Consider the following 19,854-nt stretch of genomic DNA (forward strand, 5'->3'; position numbering starts at 1 on the left):
ACTCAGTACTTGTGTCTGTACTGACCCCCTACTTTTATGTTTTGTTTTCTATGTTATTTGTGGAGTGCAGCAAACGTACCGTCGTCTTCAACTCAACTGTAACTCTAGCCAGTCTTCAGTATTCCGGATATCAGGGTGAGCTAAAGCTTCTAGCTTGGACTGGATCTTCTTTTTCATCTCTTGATGCCTCGAAGTTCCGGCATGGACTAGCTGTTTATGTATTTTAATTTATTAGATACTCTTAGATTTAGTAATTTGAAGTAGATGTTCTTGTGATGATGACTTCCAGATTTTGGGGATAATAATAGATGTTGAATTTTAGAAGTTTTTGAATTGGTTTTTATTAATGAGTTAAGTCTTCCGCATTACTTTCTGTTGATATTATATTGAAATGTTAAGGTTTAGATTGGTTTGTTCGCTCACATAGGAGGGTAAGTGTGGGTGCCAGTCACGGCCCGATTTGGGTCGTGACAGTACCCATAATAATAATAACTATAATGACAACAATCACAACAACAACAATAATTACAACAACAACAACACCAATAATAATAATAACAACAACAATAATAATAATAATAACAACAACAACAACAACAACAACAACAACAACAATAATAATGATAACAACAACAACAACAATAATAATTATAATAATGGAAAAGGGTCTAAAATACACTCAAAGTATTGGAAATGGTACAAAATTACCCTTCATCCACCTATTGGCTCTAAAATACCTTTCCCACCCACCTATTGGGTCCAAAATACCCTCGTCATCCACCTTTTGATCCAAAATTACCACTTATTTCACGGTTTTATATTTAAACTATTTAAATTTTTATTAAATACGTGGCACTCAACTATTTGTTATAATTTAACTTATTAGTATTATTTATAAATCAATCCACTACCCATCCACTACTAATTAAACCCTCCAAATTAATTAATCACTCACATTATTAATTCAACAATAGAAAAGCTACTACCAATTGAGTGTTTTAAAAAATTTGAGACAAAAATGTTTATAGAAGTAAATTATCATACATTAAAGTGTCTAAATAAAAATTACCGATAAACTTATAAGTCTGACTATGTTCATCTAAATTATTCTTACGTCTCAATTATGTAATGTTACTTCATACCTAACTTTTTTTTAAAATATTATATTAAAAGTTTTAAAACAAATCATAAATACTTATGAAATTATATTTTAAAAAAGTGCATTAATTAATTCGGGATGTATTACTTTTTTAACGTTAATCATAAATTTCTAATTCATTCTTGAAAGAGAATCAAATTGAAAGTCTCCTAAATAAGCGGCTCAACATAAATTTAATTGGGGCTTCGATTCGGAGTCGAATAATTTTGGATGTCATTTTCATTAATCTATAATTTCATCGTGTTTTAATAGTGTCTATGACGATTTTGATATTACAGTTGAATTATTAATTGGGTGGGGTTTAGTTTGTAATGGGTGGGTAGTGGGTTGGTTTATAAATAATACAATTAAATTAAATTATAACCAATAGTTGAACATCGAGTATTTTAGAAATTTATAAATAGTTTAACTTTAAAATCATTAAATAAATGGTCAAGTTTGAACTCAAAAGTGGATGACAAGGGTATTTTGGAGCCAATAGCTGGATGAAAATGACATTTTGGAGCTAATAAGTGGACGAACGGTAATTTTGTATTATTTTCAATACTTCGAAGGTATTTTGGACCCTTTTCCATTATAATAACAACAACAACAACAACAACAACATTAATAATAATAATAATAATACCAATAATAATAATAATAATAATAATAATAATAATAATAATAATAATCATAATAATAATAATATTGCTTGTAGTGTCAAAAAGTGGTACAATCATTTTATTCATCAATTCCGAGAGTTTTTCTCCTATTCAAGGATTTTAAATACAAAATTTAAATATTTTATATCTTATATAATTAGTTGTGCCCTTAATGATTTACTTAAAAATACAAAAACATACCTTGAAGTTCAATAGAATAAAGTATATTGTTCCACTAATTTTGATTAAATGATGTTTTGTCAAGTTTTTTTATTCAAAATCAGTTCTAGTCGATGACACTACTTTAATAGCCAGTACAAATATATTGTTGTTTATGTCTCGATCAATATGCTTATTTTGTTTTGCAACTTTTAATATTATGTATATAAGGACATAATTATTTCGTTAATATTTATTTGATATGTATCATCTTACTTTGAGGGGAAGTTCATTGACTCCAGTCCAATATTTGGACCCCCAAACTTTTAAAATAAGGTTTAGTAAAATACTTACTGTTATGCCTCGAAGTTGCAATGACAACACTAGAGCCTCACTTAATGAATAATATTTAAAATGATGTTTCCATACCTAGAATAATGAAATAATATTGATTTAGAATTATTAGATCCTAAACATAAAGGGACGACCATGACATCCGCAAACTAGATAAATTGAACTTGTAACGTCCTTAGGACTTGTGACAGTTTGGGAGTGTTGTATGAATTCTAAAACTTGTAAAATTACTTTGAATGGATACAATAATGTTGATAGGGTCAAAATGTCCATGTCCAACCCCCCAAGGACCACCGTAGGGGTCTTTCAGGAGAACCCAACTCTTAGCCAACAAGTTGCCTAAGGCAGCAACTAATTTCACTTGCATGAGACCAGTCCGCGTCACGGGCTTGGTTCACAAATGACCAAAGTTTTTGTTCCACGTTTTAGACTCTACCGTCTCAAAAATAAAATTCAGAAATATTGTGGGAATAGCTCTGCGACGCAGACTTGTTTCCCAACGAAAATTTTAAATTCTGAAGCCAAATTTTACTTCACTAATTAAATAGCAAAACTAGGTGAGGGGTCTTTTGGGTAATTTATTGGAGGATTATATATTGATTTAAATAACTTTTATTCCACATTTTACAAACTCAAATAAAATTCAAAAATCAAAATCCAAGGGGCTCTTCCTTCTCTCTATACCCAACCTACATTGAAGAAGCATTAATGCTTGAAGAAGAAGACCAAATCCCCCAAATTATATACTCAAATTAATGGATAAATTAATCATAAGGTATGTAATTTTTCACTATTTGAATTCCTTTCTTTAATAGTTCAATTCGATGATGATTTAAAAATTACCCAAATTTAAGGGTTTTTCTCAACAAATGGAATTCCTTCTAAAACATTAATTGTGGGTTAATTATGATTAATTGTGATTACTTAGGATGAATTAAGGGTGCGTTTTTAGTAAATTGATGTTGTTTAATGGATATTTTCTTTGATCTATGTTCTTCTCCCAAATTCACTAAATCTTTGATCTTGCTTATGAATTGATTGGAAGTGATGAATGTATACATTGTTAGACTTGTATTAATTATGTTATTACATTCATGGAATGATTATTTTAATGTATTGTTGGGTTTGAATAATTTTTTTTAAGAATCCATGGATGTCTCCTTAACTGTAACCCTAATCTTAGGATTATGCATATTCATGGGTAGAGATGATGAAATTAAGGGTGTTCTTGTATAATTTCTTATTAAAAAATGAGGTTTATGGGTTGAGGGGTATTTATATTGTATAATTCATTCTTATTGAATGAATTTATTGATGATATATTTGACTTCTTAACCGAGTGAGGCATATGTTTTCAACAACTGCTCATTTCCAACTCTCAATTTTTGATCTCTTTCCATCCACGACACTGGAACAAGGTCCATTGGAGATAGTATTTTTCAACCGACTTAAGTTGTGCAATCTCAACCTACTTATTATTCAGTAACACTATAAGGCTATTCAAGTCTCGTTTGAGAGAATTTGCTGCTCTAGAAGATCTTCTACATGATACCTACCCCTTTACTTCCCCTTCACCCATTGACACTCCAAGATAGTGACAATTGTGAACATTTGCATTCATTGTTTCAGGTAATCCCCATCAATGAGGCACTACAAAATGTTTGAACATATGTTTCAAAATGAACCGTAATGAATACCATGTTAGGGTGACCTCCAATTCATCACCTTGTGCATATATTCAAACAGATCAACAACAGATGATACGATATTCTTTTCTGTTCTTGGTACCGATAGAAATTTCTTTGGTAGACCTGCACGTTGATGTACCTACCCTTTGTAGCCTTTTTAGTGAACTCCTATGATGATTTGCAGACTTCAAGTGATCGGATATCTTTCACAGGCACGTCCATAATGATTCCAAAGTTTCCTCATCTAGAGAAATCTTGATCTCTCTAACAGTAAACCTAACCCCCATCACTTTGCATCTCCATATTACAGTAGAAATCATGCACTTTTGGCTCATGCACGCAAGTATGGTGTTGGGACCTCAAATAGGTTACTCCAAACTTTTAGGGAAACATAATTGAAAAGATTGGACATATCGTTTTTTTTTAGGATTTTAGAGGATAGTATATATGGGGTCTTTATCCATGGACACACTCTGACTTACGGACCATAGGGTTTTTCCGTGGATCAACACGTAGTAAATTTTTCTGGGTTGAGTTTTTGAGTGTGCTTCACACTCGAACGACGGACCCATCCAATAGATCAGACTATGGTCTGTCGATTTCAACCATCGATTTCACCTGGAGATTTCTTAAAAGTTCATATCCGATATGTTTTAGATACGGGGTGTTACAAGATTACCACACTACTTTTCTAGAATTTAGTAAGCTAATTTACAAGGTCGAAGTAATTATGTACGATCAGAACTGTTGGTATTATTTTTAATTACAACACAAGGTAACATTTTTATTATTAATATAAGGAGAAAAATAGTTTCCAAAAGTGTAGATCATAAATATTGTATGTATTTGGAAATTATTTGCAAACCATGTATTTTTTGAATTATTTTTTCTGAACAAATAGTGTTGTCTTTAAAATTCTTTAGTTTACCGAATGAGATATACATATTTTTGTTAGATAAGATACTATGTCAAAATGATCTAGTTTGAAGGATATTTTAAAATAAAAGTATATCTATCTGATAATCTAAGAATATCTTCTTTTCTAATTGGAGAATAAGAAAGAAAAACTTTTGTAGTTTTATATTCCTTTTAAAAGTTGACTTTGTGTATTTTTGGAGACTAAAAACATTTGTAGTTTTCATCTTTGCATAAATAAGACAATGCAATTAGTTTGAAGGATATGAAAACTTCACTTAATAAGTCATTGTTTTGCATTTGATTTTCAACTCCGTTTGAACATATAACAGATTTGAAGTCACAAAAACTTCATCCACATTCAAAGTTCATTTGATTTAGCATTTGAAGAATATAAATTTTATTTTTAAATAGAAACAAATTGTAAAATATTTATCTTCATTATTAGTGTTCTAAATAATAAGTTGTATATCTAATTGTAATAGCAAGATATCAAAACGGACTAGTGAATTGAAGCGAATGATTTTGTGCCTCTAAGAAATGACTTTGAAATTATGTAAAAATTTTCAAAGAAAATTGAGCCACTATAATCCTGTTGTAGAATAATATTTACAAAAGAGGTTTCATGATGTCAACAAGAATATGATACTACGGATAAAAAATATATGCAAAATTTATTTTCAAGTAATTCAAAAACATATTGATAAATATAAAATAAAATATAGTAACATTCTTGTATTATGTTTAACCCCATGATACTCTTAGAGTATATTTGATATTGTGGTCGTTGAGTTTCTCTTTTACTAGTATATGGTATTACTATTATTAATGCCCCAAATATATATATATATGTGTGTGTGTGTGTGTGTGTGTGTGTGTGTGTGTAAATACAACCATGTCTATACACATCAATATTTGTGGAAATTCATCTATCACGTTTGTGTTTTAAAAGAAACATTTGGCTGAGTGAAATTGTTTATGACATGAACAATGTTTGTATCAGACAAAACTATACTACGTAGAATAAAATATTTGTGAGAAAAGCTTTTCAGACTTAACATTTTTATTTATTCTTATTTGTTTGAGTGAAATTGTTTGTGACATGAACAAGTACAAGATGTCAATTAGGAAACATTGTATGAAAAACTTATCATCCTAGAAATTTTGTTTAATTTTGCTGAAATAAATGAAGATATCAAATTTGTGTTGAATTTAAGTATGTTAAGCATTTAGATCTTGTTAGAAAGGAACTCTAATTCCATATAGTTGATTTGTTCAAATATTTGTAATATGAAACTAACACCTTCTCGTGGTGGTAAAAAAATATCTCACAACTTTTATTGACGATTGCATTGGATACGATTATGTCTATTTATAGAATGGAAAGGATGACGTAATAGAATTTTCTAGGAAATATAAAATTGAAGCTGAAAATCAATTGGGAAAAGATAAAAAATTATAGGGATGGAGAGTATAAATCTTGTTTTGTGGATATACGTTTGGGAAGTGAAATTATCCATCAAATTAATATCATACTCACATTAATCTAATTTATTTCATGGTTAAAAATATGAAATTTGAAGTAAATGATGCATGCATTACTAATAACTTCAGTTTTACAATGAAACTTTTGTGGAGAAGCTATCTTACAACAAAATAGAACAATATATTTTTTTCTCTAACTTGAAATATTTTAAAGTATTGGGATGTCTAGCCAAATTCAAGGTTCCTATGCCAAAAGGATAAAGATCGAAACTAACAATGTGAACTGTAAAATTATACTTGAGTAGTCTAGTGAAGTGTCATAGAAAACCTTGAAAAGTATCAAATGAGATTGTAATTGAGAAGTGTAGTGAAGGGTCTTAAAAGACCTTGGAAAGAAACAAAAATACTTGATAAATAAATTTAGGAGTATAAAAAATATCAAAGATATCTACTTCTTTTAAATTTTTTTTGGTAACATTTCTTCCTGGAAATAAGCATCATATATTTAATGAATTTATGATTTTTGCAAACTGTATTTTTGGGAAAGAGGATGTAAATAGTGAGGTTGATTGAATGTTGAGTAATCACACTCTGATTAATCAATGTTGATTCAAATTCGTTACATGGATGTGAAAGCAACTTACAAAATATAGAATTGGGAAAGAAATTTACATGGAACAACTTGAGGATTTAATTGTTCCTGGGTGCAAACTTGTAATGTCATTTTATGGACTAAAACAAGTACTCAAACAAAGAAACGTAAAAGTTCACCAAACCATGTTGGCTAATGGATTTAAGAATAATGGAAGTGATAAACGTGTTTGCGTTAAAGATTTTCCAAATTAGAAGGTCATTTTTTCTTTGTATGTTGATGATATGTTGATCATCAAAACAAACACTTTTTATATAAACACTTATAAACATATGCTAAAAAGAAATTTTGAAAGATCTCCGAGTTGTTGATGTTTAGCATTGAAATAGTATCATTACATCGAAAATGTACTTGAAAAGTAAACAGTATTTAGAGTTTAGTGATTCCAAGATTCCAATAAATGTAAGATTTGCACCTTAAAAGGATAAAGATGAAAGTAACTCAAAAAAGAATTATACAAGAGTATTGGGAAGAAAAATGTATATTATGTAGTGTGTGCGACCATATATATCATGTGTTATTACTAAACTTAGTCGGTTCATTAGTAATCATAATCAAACTTATTTTATGAAAATTAAAAGATTCTATGGTAATGAAAACATAATCAAAATTATGTGTTTTATTATAAACAATATATAAAAATATCGAAAGTATATAGTGGTGAGAATTAGATCAACAGTAGAATTGTCGCACCCCGAGCTAACCCTGACACACAGACATGGAACCTAGGATCACCAGTAATCCCATGCTAACCCTTCTGGAATGATCATGAGCATACTAAAGATAATAAACAGATGCGGAATCTAAATCATGACTTATAATGAAAAGATGTGAAATACTCATATGCTTAATCAGATATAATATGAAGATTGAGGAGTTTAATACAAGAAAATATTAACTCGCTAATCAGCAAAAAATAACTATGTCTGAAATAAACCTCTGACTGACTAGAAATTCTAGGACAAGCCCCAACTAAATTTAGTGAAAATTGAAACTAAATGACTAAAGACTGAAATGAAAGTCATGAATATTGTCCTTAAAGAATGAGGACTCACCACTGAATCTGCTGCACTGAAAATAGGGAAATTGATCTATACGTGATCTGCATGCTGAGAACTTGAACATACATCACGAGATGATGTAGCGCACGTATGTGTAAGTTCTTGAAATGTACTGATCATGTAGGATAATGTAAAACTGAAAAAAAACATAACTGAAGAAGCACAAAAACAAGTATAATAATATGAACTTAATATACTGAATTTCTGAGCTAACTAAATGCAACGACCAATTTATAACATGCTGAAATGAATGCAGAATATACTGATAAATGTTCAATGTAGAGAGTCTCGCTGAACTTTATAAGCTACTAATAACCGACAATAGAACCATATGAGAAAAATGTGTATTCCGATGTTTACGCCCTATCGAGAAGACCCAATATACCCTGGCAAAGTTATAAAGGCATGCTGGCATGATCACTATACTGATTGCGCACATAGGAGATTTACAACCTACTTGGCTATTAGTTCTGGGAATATTGTTTATGTTGAACCATATTCCAACTCGATATTATGCTAATCCGAATGAATTATGCAAATTGAATGATTATGTTTGATTTTATGTAAATACTTGATAGCTTGAATATGAACATGCAAACAGAGAGTGCAACAATTAATCTCGTAATATGTATTTATAACCGAGGCATGTATATCTGAAATGTTTGAAATATCATACATAGCATATGTAATTTAAAAACTAAAGAAATACAAAGCTAGGGTTCTGAAAATAATGTGATATTCTATGAAATAACATGATAATCTTATTTGCAACATATATTTACTAAATTCATGATGTTGTACCAATTGTTTAGAAACCCTAGGTTCAATCATAATAAGAGAATCAAGAACTTACTGAATACTAGGGACCCAATGAGTGAAAGGGTTGCTGATTTTAAATCAAAAGAGTAACAAGACTTCAGTCTTTTAAGTCTTCCCCACATACCTAGTGATGAAAACCACAAAAAAATACTTAGGTTTTGGGGCTGGAACTGCTGGAACTTGTGGCGTTCTTGAACTAGGGTTCTTGAGTTTTTTCTCCTCTCTTGGTTCTAATTTTCTAAGTTTTGATTTAATGATTTGACTTAGATATGTTTTTATATTTCTAGGATTCAACCGACTAAAATCGGATGATTTAGGGTCAAAACGAGATAATTTAGGGTTTAAATGAAGTAGGAAAGGACCAACAGACCCCTGGGTAAGTTTTTGTAAGAACAAACAACGACTAGGACATACGGTCCGTTGTTTAATCCATGCCCCGTTGTTTTGTCTGTAGATTGGACCTATTCAAAAGGCCTTTAGTAGAACAACCATAAGTTTTTTCTCGGAGGTTTGATTTTAGAAAAGTCAGTAGGGATTGAAATATAATTCAATTATCTATCCGGGGAAAGGTAATTGCATGCCTAATTAATTTTTTGATAAGAGTTATGACCATTTAAAGATGACCCAACTGCATTTCCCCCTTAACTATCTGCTAGTTCCCACCTACGGTCTGACCTATGGATCGTAAGTCTATCTACAGATCGTGCTGGTCATCCATGAATCTTTTCAGAAAGTTGGTGAAAGGGGTCTCGATCGACGTTCATGGACTACGACTCGTAGTCTGACCTACGGACTGTAAGTCCATCTGTCGACTAACACTTAACCAATTTTCCTAGGCTGAAAATTTTGGGAGTTTTTGATCCTATAGACGATTGTGCAAGACGGATCGTGGGTCAGGCTATGGTCCATCGATGGTTACATCAGTTGCATTTCCTGATTTTTCTGAAAAACTAATTTTTAGTATATTTTGGCTGCAGGGTGTAACATTTTCTCCTCCTTAGGAAAATTCATCCAAAAATAAAGACTAAACTAGCTGAAATCGAAATACAGAGCTGCAAACCCCACTTCTAAACAACAAGAACTGAGTTTCTGACTGAATTTAGTTCCGAGAACATGCAAATATGCTGAAAATGCAAGTACAATTTGAGGGCACATTATTCTAAGATTGAATTTACGCATGAATGGCTGGAAAACCAAAGAAAAATTACTACCTCAAGCTTAAGTTGAATCAGAAGGAAAGAGATGAGGATATTTTACTTTCATGGCTGCTTCTGCTTCAAAATTGGATCCATCTACGGACTGACTCCTCTACAAAACCTTAACTTAAGCAAATTTTTAGTTTCTTAACCTTCTAACATGACGTTCAAGCATATCAAATGGTAAATCCTCATAACAAAAACATTATATTTCCACCACACTCTCTAATGGCACTACAGAGGTTGGGTCGCCCATACACTTCTTCAAGAGTGAGATATAGAAGATCGGATGTACTACTGCTAAGTCTGATGGTAACTATAACCCATATGCCACCTTGCCAACCCTTTTAATGATCTTGTAAGGGCCTATATATCTCGGGCTGATCTTACCTTTCTTTCCGAATCTCATCACCCCTTTCATAGGTTAGACTTTCAGAAAGACCTAATACTCAACTTGGATCACTAGTTCCCTTCTTCTTACATCTGCATAAAATTTCTGACGACTTTGGGGTATCTTAAGTCTCTCTCAAATGACTTGCACTTTCTCCATAGCGTAAAGGACTGAATGTGGCCCTATAAAGGTTGTTTCACCTACTTAAAGCCAACTAATAGAAGATCTACATCTATGCCCATTTAAAGCTTTATAAGGGGCCATCTGAATGTTGGAATGGTATCAATTGATGTAGACGAACTCAATAAGAGGAAGTTGATCATCCCAAATACCTTTGATATTGATCACATAAGATCACAACATATTCTCTAGGGTCTAAATGGTACGCTCTGTCTGTCCATCCGTTTACAGATTAAATGCTCTGCTAAGATTAACTTGAGTACTAAGACCCTTTTGAAATGACTTCAAGAAATGAGAGGTCAACTAAGGACCTTTATCTGAGATGATAGACAAAGGAACCACATGTAACCTCAAAATGTCATTAATGTAAAGCTTAGCATAGTCCTTTGCCAAATATGTAGTCATGACTGCTAAAAAGCGATAAGACATAGTCATCCTATCAACTATCACCCAAATAGAGTCATGTTGTCTGCGAGTACGCGGTAACCCTGTGATGAAATCCATATTTATCAATTCCCACTTTAAAATACGAATGTCGATATCTTGAGTCATACCTCTTGGTTTATGATGTTCTACCTTGACTTGTTGGCAATTTGGGAACTTACTCACAAAATCTTCTATATCTCTATTCATGCCTTTCAACCAATAGACTTCCCACAGATCCTGGTATATCTTACTGGAACGTGGATGAATAAAATACCTATAGTAATGGGCTTCTGCAAGAATATGTTGTCTCAACTTGCGCATATGTACATCTTTTGCTAAGTCTCTCTTTTCTTCCTCAACATGGGACAGACTAGTCATAGACAACAAGCTTAATGCATCTACAACCACATTAGCATTACCTTGATAGTAAATAATACCTATGTCATAATAATAACGAGCCCATATTTTCAAAAATAATCTACATCAGCCAATTCTAAGTCATAGGTTAGGTGGTTTTTCACATAACATTTCAACTGTTTGTAGGCATAAGATATAGCTTTGTCATTCCACATTAAAACAGAACATAAGCTAATTCTAGATGCATCAAAATACACCTTAAAACCTTGACTGGCCTACGATAAAGTTAAAATGGGTCACTATTCAACCTCTTATTTAACTCCTTAATGTTTTAATCACAAGTTTGAGATTATTGAAACTTTATCGATTTCTATGTCATTATAAAAAGAGGGGACGAAATGGATGAAAACCCTCTACAAACATTCTATAATAGCCAGCTAAACCCAAAAAACTCATTATCAATTGGAGAAGTGGGTCTAGGCCAATTCTGCACTTCTTGAAGTTTTTGAGTATCAACTCCAAGTCTATCACCAGATAATATATCACCCAAGAATGTCACAAACTCAATCCCAAACTCACATTTGGAGAAGATGGCATAAAACTTTTTATCTTTCAATGTATGAGGAACTATTCAAAGATGACTAGCATAATCTTCTCCATTCCTTCATTAATTAGCATGTCATCAATGAATACAATAAGAAACATATTTAAATAAGGTTTATAGACTCTATTTATAAGGTCCATAAACGTTGCTGGTGCATTAGACAAAAAGGAGGATATGACCAAAAACTCATAATGACCATATTATGTTCTAAAAGTTGTCTTTAAAACATCAAATTCCCTTACACTTAACTGTGAGGTCGATTTATGAGAAAAAAGAAGCACCTTGAAGCTGATAAAAAAGATCAACAATCCTTTGAAGAGGATACTTGTTTTTGATGGTAACCTAATTCAACTAAAGGTAGTCCATACATATCCTAAGGGAACTATCCTTCTTCCTCAAAATTAAGATGGAGAACCTCAATGTGAGACACTTGGTCGAATAAATCCTTTATCTAATAGATCCTTCAACTTATCTTTTAACTCTTTCAATTTTTCTGGTGCATATTTATATGGAGGAATATCTATAAGAAGATATATATCGATGTCTATATCAATATAAAGAGGGACTCTTGCATGATCATTTGTAAAGACTTCTGGTAACTATTTTACTTCTGGAAGTGATTAAATAAAAGTACCTTCACACTTAAGATGTTAACTCAGACCAAGTGATAAAAATACTCATTAGAAACTAAATTCCTCGCCTTAAGGTATGAAATGAACTGATCCTTAGACACCACTGAACTGCTTTTCCACTCAAAGATTTGCTTATCTAGAAACAAAAAATTGGTTACTAAAGTTTTACAATAAATTGAGGAATAAAAGGCAAAACACAAATCACATCAAAATCTACCATTTGTAACTTAATTAAATCATTTGTGGTACTATTATGATTGACGAAAATATAACACTCATGATAGACTCTCTCTTTTAGAATGGACTGACCATTAAGTTTAAAGACACTCAATGATTAATTAAGTTGCTCTGGAATAACATCAAAGTTCGTAGCAACATATGGAGTTACAAAATATAGGACTCTCTCTTTGATCTAGCAAGACATAAACAATAAAGTAAAACATAATAATACCAGTGACAATATCTGGCAAATCTTGTTAATTTTGGCGACTAGTGATCGTGTATAGGCATTTTTCTTCTCCGCTAGTAATAGAAGTAGCTCTTGTAGGTGCATCTCTATCTGGTGGAGCAGAGGGCTCTATTGCCCCATTACCATTTCCTTGATTATTCTTGTGACAATCTCATATGAAATTCCAAATCTAACCACACTTGAAACAACTAGTAGAGCCCTCATTACAAATACCAAAGTGGATACTACCACACTTACTGCATGCAAGAGGATTACTACCCATTTGCCCCACACTAATTTGTAACTAGGAATGTTTAGATATAGAATTCCAACAATAGTAATCACCCTTGTTACCCTTGTTCTTAGGTGCAGGTGCACTTAAAAATGATGGATCAGGTCTCCTCTATTTTATATGGAAAGAGGACCAGTTGGAGTTACTCTTGCTATACCCGGACTAATCAGGTCTCCTCTATTTTATATGGAAAGAGGACCAGTTGGAGTTACTCTTTCTATACCCGGACTAATTCCCTATCTTAGACATCTTTTTATTGAATTCCTTTCTATTTATCCACTTCTCTTCCTCTACCAGCTGCAATAGACCATCAACCTCAAAATGTCCATGTCCCCAATAGGCATTGATGCCGGACAATCTACATCATAGATGGCCCAACCCAACAAAAATCAAGCTCATTCTACTCTTTATGTCCTTATTTATTTCCAAAGCATAACGTGATATTTTTGTGAACTTCAACTAAATTCATGGCATTTTGAGAATCCTGCTTATTTGTGAGGAACTCACGTACTTTGGCCAATTTCAGCTCATGAGAAAAGAAACATCCCATCAAAGCCTTTCAAAACATGCCCAACTTGTAGAAGACACATTTTCATCTCTACCTTCCTTCAATTCGTCAAAATAAGTCCTAAAAACATTATTCAATTGATATTCAATTAACTCAACTCGTTAAGTTCAGAAATATGCATCACCTCTATTACCTTTTTCATTTCCTCGGTGAATTTATATGGATCCTCAATAGTGCTCAAACTAGTGAAAGTTAGGGGATTAATTCTTAAGTACTCATGAACCCTCAATGTGTCAGCCTCTTCTTGTCAATCTACTATTTCTAACAAACCTAGTTACTAAATACATGACTTATTATCCTAATTGATTGTCAAAACTCAGCATTAGTAACTGCTCGTTGCGGTTTATGTTCAAGTGAATTTGCAAACTCTTGTGTAGCAACCGCTTCCGAGAGATATTAGTACATGGAAAGAAACCTAATTTCAAACTAGCGACATTCAAATGAGTTTAGCGAAAGGCATAATAATTTTAATCTAGTTGATGGATTAGGTTCATAAAGAATAATTTAGTGAAAGATGTACATCTTGCCCATTTAAAATTTGTGTAAGGTGAAAATTTATATGACACGAAATCTTAACTTATGACGAAAAACCCTCCCAAAATTTCTAAGCCTTACATGGATATATTATCCTCACACTTAATAACGAAATAAGAAAAACATTACAAACTTCCGTATAACAAAATTAGCTGATTCATGCTTCACACAAACTTCCAAAACATATAATAAATTAGTATAGTACAAGACTTGTGTTTACAAACCCCAAAAATATAAAAATGTATAACCATACTTATTACAACCTATGGTGAGATAAACAAATAAGACCTCCAAGTATCATGTAAATGTATAACCCGTAGACCATGTACAAGTCCAAGGCATTATACAAAATATATATGCGTATATGCAAGTGTGATCTTCCATAAGTGTTAAAAATCACCATCATTGATGGTCAACTTGAAGCGTCCTTACAAACATTCCTTACAACATAAACGACTATCGCCAAGCATATATCTTAGTGGTGAAAAACTATAGGTCCGGAGCCCTCATATTCACCAAGTTATCAATTTCAAGTCAAGGGAAACATAATTTAAACAAAATCAACAAATTAAGTAAGCAATATACAAAGAGTATCAAATTGGATATTTAAAGCTACAAATATAAATAATACTCATTGCACTAACCAATAGCAGGTATCAAGAAGGGTTGACGCCCTGTATTAAGAAGGTATAAAGCCCAATAATCAAGAGAACCAAGAACCCTATTAAAACTAGATTTCTAGTTCATACCTTTTCATATACTGGAAGCAGCCCTAGATGTAAACATCGTCGTCTTCCTCATGAAGTACTAAGACTAGCCTTTTAGCTTACATCATCACATTTATAGGTTGAAAACATGGAAAATTTTAAACTTTTCCTCTATATATCGTGATTTTTACATAGACCTCTCGCCTACTAATAATATAGTCGTATCCCTAATATACTCTAATGATGTTGAATCTCGGACAAAATAAAGAGACTACAGTTTAAATATGTACTTATGATCATTTATATACAGATGAAAGTTATGTTGTAGCATATGATATGGTATGAAAGTTTTATATTTTCCGTTAAATTTACCTATGAGAATGCGATGACTGATAATTATGGGCTTGTATAAGACCTCGAAATGGTGAAGTGCGCCATGTTAATTCTAGGTGGTGCTCCCAGGATTTGACACCTTCACCCCAATATCTGCAGTTGGTATGATCAATGATGGCCCCCATTCCCTTCTTTAACATGGAGATGAGATACCATGAGTGAATCGCGGCTAACTCTTATGGTAGCTCCAAGTTCTAAGATACATCATCAATACTCTTTGATATATCATAAGGTCAGTATAATGACACACAAGTACATCCTAGAAATTAGATCATCAATGAGTCACCACACGGATAATAAGACTTCAAGAAGCTTCACGAATTCAACTCGTATGATTCGTTGCATTGTTTACATTGTAAAATGAGTAATAATTTAAAACTTTCTTCAGACACAAAGAAATTTTTCTATAATGATTATGCAATCAGAAGAATATCTTTTAAAACTTTAAACCTTCACCAAAACACATTGAACAATCTAAAGATTGGAGTATATAATTCTTGGGATTAAGTCCATACAAGACATAAAATAAAGACTAATACATAAAGGAAACTTGTGGATCAAATACTTCATCCTCAATCCATAGAAACCTATCCATCCTCCGTGGCATATCAATACTTCCAATTCCCTACACTTTAGCCAAAAAGGGAAAAGATGGGGTTAGCACATTCGATGCACTAAGTATAGATGTCATGCAAAAACTATGACAAACGGATATTTAGTAAATAACATGCTTTACATGAATTTTGAAAAAAAACATCATAATATAAACATAACAAAAACATTTAACACCTTATAAACACATAAGAAATCACATATGGAATTTATCAAATTTTTAGGAAAACATTACATTAAGCCCGTTTCACCTTACAGTGACTTAATTCACGATGATAGTGAAGTTTCTCAACTTCACAAGGAAAAGTTGCTAGCAGGCGATCCTCACACTAAAAGCTATCTAAGACTCACTTAAGTAAGACAAGATATGCATACTTACAATATACGAAACCCATAATCATGAGATACTCCTAACAATGGTGATTCTAAGATTCATTTGAGATAGCTGTGAAGCGACCGCTCATACAAACGCTTTCACAAAAACATAAGATATCCTATAGATTACCTAGAACAAGATAAATCTCACTTAACATCATAACATACATAAAATATGACATTCTCTCTTCCAATTGTTATTAAAAGACTTACATAAGTAAATCAAGAAGATAACTTCCATGATTCCCATCTCCAAGATAACCTAAATAGTCCGTAAGACTACTCAAGTTTTGATCGTGTCTAAATAATCAATAAACATTCCTAACTTAAGTCATTCTTAAGGCTTATTTAGGTAAGAAAAGAAGTGACCATTCCTATTCCCCCTTCACACCTTGACTAGACAACCTTTAAATAATTTAGATAAGTACTTATTCATTTAACATGCTTTCTTAACTCAAGTAATTAATTAGTTCGTTTAAGAGACATTCATCACATAAGGACATTGAAATAATGGTGTTGGAGAAGACCCAGGGACTATCACTAACATATTCAAAGCCTATTATGCAATGTCTAGTAGTGTCCCATACAGCCAGTTTAACTTCATAGAACTTCACTAATGCTTGTAGGTATCCCATATGATAAAAATTTGCAACAATTAACATAGACCATGGTAGAATATCAAGGAATCCGGAGTTGTAACCTATTCTAATGGAGGGTGTTCTACTTGCCAATACAAGAATTTTTATGCATCCCATGTAGGCACATGGTTAGGCAATATGAAGGGCTTAATTTGTACTCTAGTCTTGTTCTTCACTAGAGCTACTTACCGAACCATACTTACCTAGTAACATACTTTGTTCTCATAGACTAATTTACATTAAAGGTTCATATAAAAGGTTTCTATATCAAGTTCATAACCCGATTCATCAACCCTACCATAGAGTTCCCCTATGGACTGCCTTAAAATTGCGATAAGATAGCTCATTATGATTTTTACTAAAGATTACATGATGTCATTCCAGCCAATCAAGATTAAGTCTATCATTCATTACATGAAGGATACTATTACGTCTTTCAAGTTAAATGTTTATAACCTAACAACTAGGTTTACGGTTCCACACTTCTTAACATCATTCTACATTCAAGACTAAGATCTTTAGAATCCTAAGTCAAGACATCTCATATTCAAATTCATACATGGATCAAGTAAGGGAAACAAGTATACCACACAAGAAACTACTTTCTCATAATAAATGAAAGAAGTCTTCATGGACTACCTTAGTCATACATAGACATTTAATAGTACAACATGATAAAATTAACACATCCATATATGGCTTCATCACATATCATCAAATAACATTAGTCATAACATAATCACTGACATAAGATCATACAAGCACTCTAAGGCACCCTTACTATTAACCTTCACAAATAGCGCCTATAATCTATCATGCTTCAAACCACATGTTCATACGATCCATAAAAGCATAGACATGATTACATTAATTCACATAAAGAACTTCACACTATGCCTTCATATAATTCCTAAACATGGTACTGATACAATTCATAAAATAATGATGACGAGGCCACATCCTATACAGAGGTAACACATAAACACTTCCACCATAAGTGTACCATATTAATCAATCATTGTAATAAAAAATGTATATATATATTAATAGAGTTAGGTCAACATACCGCCCATCCAATATCTCCACTTTCATCCATAGACAAAACAACCAACACAATACTCAAAGGCCCTTACCCATGGCCATGAACATCAATACAATTCAATCATCTGAATATATAACGGATCTAAGAAAATATAAGACTCGTGTTATCAAGGTTAAACAACCTATAAACCTACAATCATAATCTGTACATAAATAAGAGCCTATAACAATCTACAAATGAATTTATTACTAGTAAGAAAAATTCAATCTACCCATATTTTAGTCAAACTGAGAGAATTGAAAAGGTTGAGGGTTCATGGATAATTTTATTGGGAAAAATCAATTATACATCAATAATATCATATGTTAATGTTTGAAGACGTTTCATGCAAGAACCAAGACTTAGAGTAGAAATTAAACTTTTTCATTTTTTTAAATCTTTAAAAATAATCTTTTAAATTGACTCTAAGGTAATCGAAATCCTTAGATGAAGAACACACATACCTTATTAGAAGAACCTGATATTAATTGATTAAGAAACTCCATTGACGATCCATGTTCAAGCTCCCTCTTCACGTTGAGTTCTCATGGAGGCTTTTCGAGACACTTTGGGAGGGAATGGGTTTTGATCTAGGTACTGGGTTAAAATAGGAATTTAAGAAATTATTTACTCATAAAATACCGATAAACATCTAAAATAAATGTCCTCCTATTTTATAAGTTCTGGGGTAAATTTCCCAAAAAATCCCAAGTCTTAATAGAAATACTGGCTTTTTTGCACCACCATCGACGCCCTAGCATTGACGGTCCATGGGTGGGACCATGCCCCATCAAGGGGGTCCGTTGGTTCTGTCTGAATTTTCTCAACCTACTGGATACATGGTTCAATCAGCACCCCTCTTCTACAGTCCGTTGTCTAATTGACCCATTGTTGTTTGGGGAAATCAATTGCTATTGCGTCACAATGTTGAGCTCCAAGTAGAGGTCCTCCTTCTAGGGACCCTTGTGGGTCCTAGGTGGAGACGTACCCGAATGTTAAAAATCTAAACAAGCACGTCTAGGTATTAGGAAAATGTCCAAACAAGTTCAACATTAAACAAGCCACACAAGAAGCAAATCATTCAATCTCACAAGGACGTCCAATGAATATATTCCAAAATTCACCGGATATTCTTGGATGCTTGCTTTATGTATCTTAGTAAACACAAAATGAAACTCTAAAAACTATTGTAAACCATTTATTCACCTCATAAACTGTCATGACCCAAATCCGGGCCGCGACTGGCACCCACACTTACCCTCCTATGTGAGCGAACCAACCAATCTAAACCTTAACATTTCAATATAATATCAACAGAAAGTAATGCGGAAGACTTAAACTCATTAATGAAAACCAATTGAGTAACTATTATTTCCCAAAATCTGGAAGTCATCACCACAAGAACATCTACCTTTAAATTACTAAACTAAGAGTATCTAAAAGCTAAAAATACATAAGAAACTAGTCCATGCCGGAAGTTCAAG

This window comes from Solanum lycopersicum, chromosome 7, assembly GCF_036512215.1.
Source record: "Solanum lycopersicum chromosome 7, SLM_r2.1".
Lineage (NCBI taxonomy): Eukaryota > Viridiplantae > Streptophyta > Magnoliopsida > Solanales > Solanaceae > Solanum > Solanum lycopersicum.